Below are 9,485 nucleotides of genomic sequence, written 5' to 3' on the forward strand. Positions count from 1 at the left end.
TCTCTGCAGTTTTTTCTGTCATTTTATATAACACGAAGAGAATGTTTTTCTATAACAATTGTTCAGGTGCAGCTTCAGTCCTTGCTGGGTTTGATTTTTCTGTGGTTTAGAGTCTGTTTTTTTAAATAACAGCTCCTGTCTTTGCCTTTTCACAGCCAAATTTATTATTATGCTACCCAGTAATAAGCGCCAAAGAAAATAATGTGTATGACTAGAGGGGGGTCTGGAAAACTGACCTCATTTCTTCTACATCTGACAGTTACCTGGAAGACCAGAGCCCTACACTTCCTTGGCTTACAGGCTTCTCAGAAGTCACTGCTAAAGGGCATGAAAGCCTACCACAACTTCCACGTGATGAGTAAAACATAACGAGGGGAGATTATAACAGGAACCAGAGTACTCGGGAAAGTGTCACTGAGTTGGTAACACTCTGACCTTGTGGCAAAGACATTTGAGCAACTAGCTTCTGTTTGTACAGATTCAGTAATAATAATGTAATTGTGTGACTTAGCCACATGAAGAGTTTGTTGAACACTGTTAGTCATTGACAAACTGAAAAGTGAATACCAGGGGAAATATTCTTTGAAAAACCCTTTCCCTTAATCAGCTACTTTACTTTACACAATCTCTTCTAGGTGTGGACCTCATACAGGTAGAGGTTTTTTTTGTTGTTGTTTTCAGTTTGCAGTTCTGGCAACATTTTTTTTTTTTTCAGGTTTGGAGTAAAAATTATTGAAAACAATGCTATCAAAAAATGGAAGAAATCTAATTAGAATTGACAAAAGCACTAGCTGACCAGTCTTGCCAGTAGCCAAGAGCACAGCTGTGGACACGACCAGACTTTTGCTGAGTACAGGGCCCAGGTGAGGACGGTGGCTGCCAAGCCCACCCCTCCCCATGTGCTAGTGGCCCCTGGGGTTTATGGATCTCCTGGGCAGCCCACCCGTGCGTGCTGCATTTGGCACAAACAGGCTAGTATGAAACCCTTTTGGGCACTTAAATGAGCTGCAGTTTGCTTTTGATGCTGCTAGGGGCCTGCTGACCCAAGCCTTCACTCCAAAACACCATCAACTCCAACAGGTATGTAAAATTTCACTAAAATTGCATAAAATTGTGCAGTGCCCCACCAAACATTTCTTCCTCTCTATTTTCTACAACTGATTCTCAGAGGCACACACAAGGTGATAACATAACCCCTCATGGATCTCCAGGAAAAGACAAAAACTCTATTTCTAAAAGCTCAGATAAAAAAATGATTTTTTTGGTTTTGCTGCTGGCATATGTGAATGAAACCACTCAAAATGAAAGAGAAATATTTTCAAATACAGCTGAAGACAAATATGTTCATTACACCTCTTTTAGAAACAATGCTTGTTTTAACATGTGGGAGTTTTGACTTTAAATTTTTTGGGGCAAGGGTTTAATGGCATTGTGGTCCTCTCTGGAAAAATCAGGGTAAAGTTCCTTGCATATGGGCTACGGTAAGAAAAACAGTAGTGAGTATCACATGTGATTATTGGGCTAGACAATGCAACACTCTTATTCCCATTATCTTAAGTCACTTTCAAGACAACATGACATGAGTAGCAATGCATGTCTGAGTATTTCCAAACCATAGTTCTTCTCCTGAACAGTTTCACACAGTTCCAGGAAATTACATAGCCGTTGACAAGGCAACACATCACCTTCAGCCGGCAGGCTACGCTAATCATTAAAAACATCCCCTTGACTTCCAAAGTTTTTGAATGCAGCCGTGCCTCTGCCCTTTTTTCGTTCTGTCATCCTATGCTGACAATGATTAGAGTAATTTTGCCTATGATGAAGTGAACTTGTAACCTGTGCTAAAAATTAGGATGCATGTGTTTCTTTCCACTTTTGAAGTTTTGTGATCACATCCAGAATTCTACTGCCTATGGATAGCATCAAAAGTTTTGAACAAATATTAAATGTTTTTCCTGCATATGTTACCTGGTTTTGTATATGTTGGCGTACTCCCATTTTATTTTTCTGTTTCATCAGAACTCATTGCAATGTTATAGTAAAGGAGGTTGCTGTCTCCTGTGTTTTTTATCGCACCAATGCATCTGTGCAGTATTCGTAGTCTCTCTTAAATCTGGATAAGTGGGGTTAAAAGAACCCTGACAGTTTTTAAAAGCTGCTCGTCTCATGTTAAATGCATTATAATTCAATACTGTGAGGCATCAAAGCGATTGAGTTGGGTTTAGGGGACCCTGAAAGAGGGAGAGCTGCCACCAGGGCAGGCTGGAGAGAGAGGGCACCAGGGCAGCCAGGAGTGCACCCTGTCCCTGCCCCTGCACCCAAAGGAGCCCCTCAGAAGGTGCAAGAATTTACACGAAGACTGTTGTGGGAGAAAGCATCCCCTAAAAGTGGTTTCTTCCCGCTGCTAATTAGTGGCTGTTTCATGACATGGGACATTGCTGAATTTTAGGCATTGTACCTATGGATTGATATACTCTCCTTAGAGTTTGCTATAAAGCACTTCACAGAACTATGTATTCTGAATATAACATTAATACTGTACACGTATACAAACGTTACTGTTGATGTGCCAGTAAACATCCATTTTGTTTTACTGCCTTCAGGCAAAAAGCAGGGTGGCAGGTGTCAGAGAGCTTTCTGCTCCGGAGAGAAAAGAGTTACCTTCTGAGCCCTAACAGTCTGTAACATTCCTTTTATTCTTCCTTTTCAAGCCTGTGAATAACAATAATCACACTTCTCTGCTGAAGAGGACTGGATGTTCCCTGAGGAGTTTGCAGCAAGGAGATTAGTGAGGAATGATAGGAGGTGGTCAGCCAAATACACAGAATCAGAGGAAAAGGCTGGGATTGTTTCTAGGATGGCTCAGGTTGCTTCGACTCCCTTAGAGTACATTCCCGATCACTCCCTAACAAAAGTACTAAAGGATGATACTCTACACACGATTCAAAATGCCTTCTTCATAATAAGCATTTTAACAACCACATTGCACAGTTATAAGCTCATAATGTCAGGCATCAATCTGTTTGTTAACATATCTTAATATACCAAAGTGTATGGAATTGATAGAATGCAGTATAAAGTACTTATGCACCATTTTTCTGTTCAGGTGTGTTTTCACACATTAATTAAACCAGGCGTGTGCTCGAGAGAGTTTACAAAATTCTAATAAGTAACAATATGTATGTGAAGATTCAAGTATGTAAGTACGAACCCCTACTTGAAACAAGTAGGTGTCAAAGAGCCATATGAGCGTGCATTCACATCAATATATTTTTAATTACCTGGGATAACAGCGATGTGCATGTTATTTTCCATAATATACTGATTTAAACTCTTGTGGGCTTTTTTTTTTTTTTTTAACATATGCAACAGATGGTGGAAAATTCTTTGTCCTTATTTCTGAAGTACACCTGCACTCATTTACAATGGCAGTCAAGCTGTGTTAGAACATTCCCCTTTTCCTTTGGTATGCTTGCTTGGCCTTTATCTAAATTGTTGCTTGAGAGAAAGAGAATACAAAGTTTTTTTCGTGTGCAGTTTTACTTTCTTTTTTTTTTTTTTCTTTTTCCTTTTTAAAGAGAACACTGCATATATAAGAAGCAAACATCAGAGGACTTGAAAATAGCAAATGAAAAGAGAAAAAATCAATACAAACCTAATAGAAAATTGGAAAACAGTCTTGAGTTCTGAGTTACAGTATTTCATAGGCTCTTCAGTAAAACTTGCAGACAAAAAAACTAATTTCTCAGATGTTTTCTTCCACACACTTTGCACTATAAGTTGATAATAAAACACAAAAGTCTTAAAGGAATCTTTCTCCTTACTTGCATTAAAGTTTACCACACAGTATTTGACAAATATAGTGCTAGACCAATGGTTCTCTAAAAAGATAATCACATAAGTCATTTTAAAGCACCTTCTGCAACAGTTAAAACAGGTTAGTTAGCAACTTGATAAAAATAATTCAGGGCTACTCACAGTAGAAATGAAAGTTAGGCCGAACAATTTATTTGACTAGGTATCAAGAAATTAATTTATTGTTTTAAGCAAATTGAGGAAAATTATTAAAGCTGCTTGCTCCTAACTGACTGGGATGTTGATAGATTAATCAGGAAAAGGGGCCAGGGGATGAGGTTTTTCTTTGTATTGCCTCCAGTATAGTACCAGTATAGACGCGGGTGCTGGCACACCGTGGTGGCCCTGGCTGCTTGGTCAGGTCTGCACAACCCCCTGCTGTACATGTGCTGGGTCTCCCCATGCACCCTTATCAGCGCCTGATTACACGTCCTGGATGAGGAATAACGAACCTGATGTATTCCTACCGCAGGGATGTCTCTCATCTGGGGAAAGAGGAGAGTGCCCAGGCTGCAAGGGGGCTTGCAGCAGGTAGCAGGATCTGCAAAACATGTCAGTCCTGTCCGACCTGCTCTCAAAGAGATCTCACGGCATGCCTAGCTGCTGGAAGGCTTTTTCTAATGTTTAGCCTGAATCTCCCTGTTCCTTAAATTCACTGCTTCTCACCCTGTTCACCTCAGATGGAGGAAACCGATGGCTGTCCTCTCCTTTGCAACAGTCCTTGAGTTTGTGCACACTTTTAACCATCTGTCCTCCCCTTCTCTTTTCTCCAGGCTGCACTGTCCTGTTTCTTCCAGTCTTTTCCTTGTAAGTCATGTTTTCTAGATTTCTGACAGTGATCGTGGTTTTATTGCGGGGCCTCTTCAGCTGGCTCACGATTTTCTTGAGACGAGGGACATAAAATGAAAGACCACAGAGGAAGGATCGCTCAAGGCACCTCGCAGCTTATATCCCTACCTATGGGGCTTAGTGAGGACAGCCACCCGGTCAGGCAACAATCCTCAAATTGCCTGGTACCTGCTGTATCCACCCCCAGGCTCTTGCCAAACCATATTCCTGCACGGACAGAGGGATCCCTGATGTCAGTTCTTCACAGGACCTGCCAGCAGTAAGAAAAGCCTATGTGTTTGTGGTGGGCATCGCCCTGGCTTACTCGGTGCTCTGGCTGCTGGCGGCCCAGAGGTCAGCCCGAGGCAGGAAGGCGAATCTCCACCTTCAGAGACGTTCAAACCCTGATGGCCATGGCCTGAAGCAAGCTGCTGGAGGCAGCCCTGCCTTGGTCAAGGGTGGCGCTGGACCATCTCCATCGGTCCCTGCTGGAATATGTACAGCATGGTGTGGGTTCTCAACCAGCAGGATCTCATCCCAGCAAGCTGGCAGGGAAGGGAGGGAGCTGCCCCACTCAGGACACCTCGCCTGGATGACACACGGGGCCACAATCCTTTCACTCAACTCCAAATGCTGGAGAAGACAAAGAAAAAAAAAAAAAAAAAATCCATGAGTATCTTTATCCAGGCAACACCCAGCACGTACCACCCCTTCACTGAACAACTGCAAAATGCACTCCTGACCCGAAGCTCAGGCATGATGCAGAAGGTTTAACAAGATAAAGGGTAGGATTAGGGGGAGGCAATACAAAGAAACGCTTGCTAGATATTTATTTATTTATTTATTTATTTATTTTGACTTGTGTGTGGAAGAATAGATGTGTATTCACAGTCATAGAGGACCTGAGCAGTTGCTGGCTACATAAAACTGCTGTCTTTATTTGTTGCTGTTAACACGCTAGTTTAAGCTGATATGCTCGTCTGCACAGCATGAGCTTTTGCCAGACTTCTCTCACACATAATGTTAAACCTGTGCATTTTTGTAGGTGGGCGTCTTGTAGGCATTTTTGTAGTTAAAGTTGTAATGCATTATTCATTTAGGCAAAATAAACAGCATCCAGGATTATGAAGATGGAAATCAAAAGATATGAAAACTTTTTATGAGGCGGGGTTTCAGTGCTAAAACATGGAACGATCCACGTAAGCTCTTTGGCAGCCTTGGTTGAATGGGAGTTTTATCAACAAACCACTTAAATGTCTGGTTCATATGATAGTTTTGAAAGTGAAAGTAACAACACTGAAAAAAAGAATGAATAGTTAAATATTGAAACGGCTGCAATTCAGACCGGCTCACACATTTAGTGAGCCATCTTTTTTTCTGACAGAAAAGAGTAACCCATGTTTTAGCACAGGGTTAGAAACCCAACATCAGGAGCATCAGCCTAAACTTAGGTGAATCCTTTCTGCATGCCTTTCAGGATTTGTGTCATCTGCATGTTTTTATCATAATATAAATGCTAAATTGATATTAAACATATAATATTTTACTTCTTTTAGCAGATATTTTTCTTGATTGATAAATTCTGGTCATATGCATCATAGTTTCTTTATCAATTACTTTAAAAGGTGTTTATGTCTAGCATTTATTGTTCCTTTGTTTGCAGACCAAATCTCTTGGTTTTGAAATACAGAACAACATAAAGAGTACCACCTTATTTGCCTTTTCTTCAGGTTCAGCCCCTGAACAGCAGCGGTCCCCAGGAAATAATTGTTTTTGTTATGGTTGCTATAGCATTCGAATTGTAATAAGCTGCCCTCAGCCTGCTGAGTACTAGGTTTACACAGGGAGGATGTACAGTAAAAATGAATGAAACTCTTCTAGTTTTATACAAAGACTGTAAGATGGTGATAAAAATTAAATATGTATAAATACCATTACTCCCAAATAATTCATCCATCAATTTTTTTTTTCTCTCAATATTACCTACTTCTCCCAAAATGGATGTAGTTCTAGGATAAAGCCAAGTAAAGCACAGAGTTTCAGACCCAAAATATGTGGACAAATATCAGGCTAAAATCATTTGCTATCCAAATCCCATTTTTTTCTTCATTTATCAGAAATTTCATGATGGCTACAACCAGTGCACTTTAGGGGCTGATCCCGAAGTGTTGTTTGCATAAGAAAGTCATTTCTTCCTGTGCAAAGCATGAGCAAATGCTTCAGAAGCAGGAGATTTTCTCTGCTGAGTGGAAGATTGTATTTGTCCGTGCATGCCTCCACTTTCGCAGGTCCCTCATACATAGCTAATGCGACTTCCAGACACCTGCATTATAGGCTATCTAGTGAATGATTTCAGGTAATGAAATAGCCCCTCCAGGTACCTAACACCTCCAATTCCTGAAGAGGGAATAAAAATTGAATATTAAATCATTAAAAGAGGTTGTCATTTTCTTCTCTTTCTTGAATTGCCTGACATGGCACCCTAAATCCCAAATAAATCTTCTGGGTATTTATAGGAAAGAAAAAAAAAAAGTTATTAAACAGATTTCAAAATTAATACTTTAAAATATCAGTGAGCCTTTAATAGCTAATGCCTAAGTAAGTATTATGCTAATAATGAATAAACAAGACAATTGGAAAAGCCAATTTTGGCTTTAAAGCTTCACTATATAGACAAGCCAAAATAGTTCAAAGGCACAATTGTATTGCTACCAACTTGCCTCCTAAAGGCTTTTCATCAGTGTAAAGACATTGATCTTTGAAAATAAACACTTAGATAATTTACATCATCATGCAACATACACTTGGGGAAAGAACTGTATTTTACATTGTACCAGGGGGACGTTATTTAACATTTGGAGGAAAAGAATGAGTACTGTGCTACTTCTATACACACGTGAGTGTCTACTTTTACTGTTGTAAATGTTTTTGATGGATCACACCTGGGAGATGTATGTGAAATTATGGCATGCTTCCTGCTGCAATCAAACGTCTTGCTCCCTGCTGCTTTGAAGGCAGCTTGCTTCAGCTTGCTTTGTCTCAGAGAGGAGGGAGCCATTGCAAAGGGAATGGAAAACCTGGAGTGGAGCACAAAACAGCCATTTCCAAAAGCCTATAGATAAAGGAGAGCTGTCAAAAAATAGCAGGTGTAGAAATGGCCCAGCGTGAGCAGAGAGGGCTTTGCAGCGAGGGTAGAGCTGAAAGGCTCACGCCGCCCACACTTTGTGGCTTTGTGGGTTTGCAACTCCCTTCTAATATTTGTGTTGGCTTGAGGCCGCATTAATTATGTTAAGCATCTTCATTTATGTATTCATTCCTGAGGCAAAAAATGACCTCGAAGTTGCTTACAATTCTTGCTGGTACTTAAAGAGGTGTAAATTCTGCTGTAGGACAGCCTGGGCTGCTTGTCTTAGGGAGGAAAGCGAGGAGGAAGAGATGTCTTCTCAGGGGCAGACAGCTATGGTGACAGGTCTTGGGTGGTCCGTCCTGTGGGAAACCCTGCCCTGTAGAGACCCTGTTTTCTGAGGGGAATCACGAAATACAGGACACCGTTCCAATCTTTTGCCCTTTCATTCCTTCCTAAGCCTGGCACTCACGAGGTGCCTCTTTTCCAGGGCGGTGGGTAGACACCGGGAAAGAAGCCACAAACAATCCCGACGCTTTTCGTTCTCTTCCCTCCTCCTCCCACCTGCCCAGCCCAGCGCATCAGGAGGGAGGATGGGCTCACCCTCCCGGCAGCACTAGCCGTGGGTAATCTGCAGGGATCACGGGTTAGTGCCCGACCCTCAGCATCAGCCAGGAGGCATGTAGCACCGCCGGGATGACTCCAGAAGTGACAGCAGGGACCACAGGGTGTGCAGGATGTCTCCCCGCATTTGGTGAGCTTCCGTTCAGCTAGGCTGCTTTGGATTCAGTGTATTGGTTACTGCTGGCCAAACTCAAATAAAAGTACCAAGATCCCGCCAAGGAGCTTGTACATCCTGAGCACATCCTCTTGTGGGGTCCCCCAAACTCTTCCAGTTGTCTATCATTAAAAAAAGTCTCACTGTCCCACACCAAATACATGGCTTAACTGGCTCGTGCTGAGATCCTTGAACAACGTGGTCACTCATTTGTGCACTATCCTTTAAAACTATTTTTTTCCCTCTCTCTTTTGGGCTGTTTTGTAGAACGCAGTCCAGAACGTGAGTGCTGTCGATGACCAGAGCAGCTAGGTATCTGACCTGTGAGAGCTAAAGCTTCAAGTAAAAGTCAGGTAAAAAAAATCATCTGAATGTGAAACATGAGAAAGCTGAGCTGCAGACCCACTCTGCCGTACGGGACATCCTGATGTAGTGAATTTTCAATGTCCGGAGGAGGTCCAGTGTGTCTAAAGCTGGACAGCATGAAGCAGGAGAAGCCCCGGTAGGACTGGCACTCTTGCAGAAGCGGCAGCACCTGCAGACATTCACAACTGCCCACCATTCACAGTGGAACTGCTCTGTGCACTGGGTGGGTAAGGGGTTATTTCCTGGTGTGCCCATTTAGCATTCACAGCTTAATACGTTCTGCACGTAAGCTGTAGGTACTTCTTTTCAGCTGGGAGGTTGTATCAAGGTTTCTCATATTGCTGTTTTATCCTCACTATGCCCATAAAGACATCAAGCCTATGTCACCTTAAGCTGTTATTTAAAAGAGGACTTTTTTTTCCTACTTTCCAAGTATTCTCTGACACAGGACATGCAGAGGAGAAAAACAGCAGCTCAGGATCCTTGCTTCTTGATCCCTTAAGAGCAGTATTTGTTCAGCACATGAGGAAGAAA

General features: G+C 41.9%; 1 long non-coding RNA gene across 1 annotated transcript in view; it reads right to left on the reverse strand.

The window, feature by feature from the left end:
* The window catches only part of LOC308186069, a 21,512-nt gene continuing 12,027 nt past the window's right edge, over positions 1-9,485 (reverse strand). The window contains exon 4 of the long non-coding RNA XR_013943894.1: positions 1-5,316. This is a non-coding gene — a long non-coding RNA (uncharacterized lncRNA). The remainder of the gene's footprint in view (positions 5,317-9,485) is intronic.

This window comes from Anser brachyrhynchus (assembly GCF_964034855.1).
Source record: "Anser brachyrhynchus genome assembly, chromosome: Z".
NCBI classification, from domain to species: Eukaryota; Metazoa; Chordata; class Aves; order Anseriformes; family Anatidae; genus Anser; species Anser brachyrhynchus.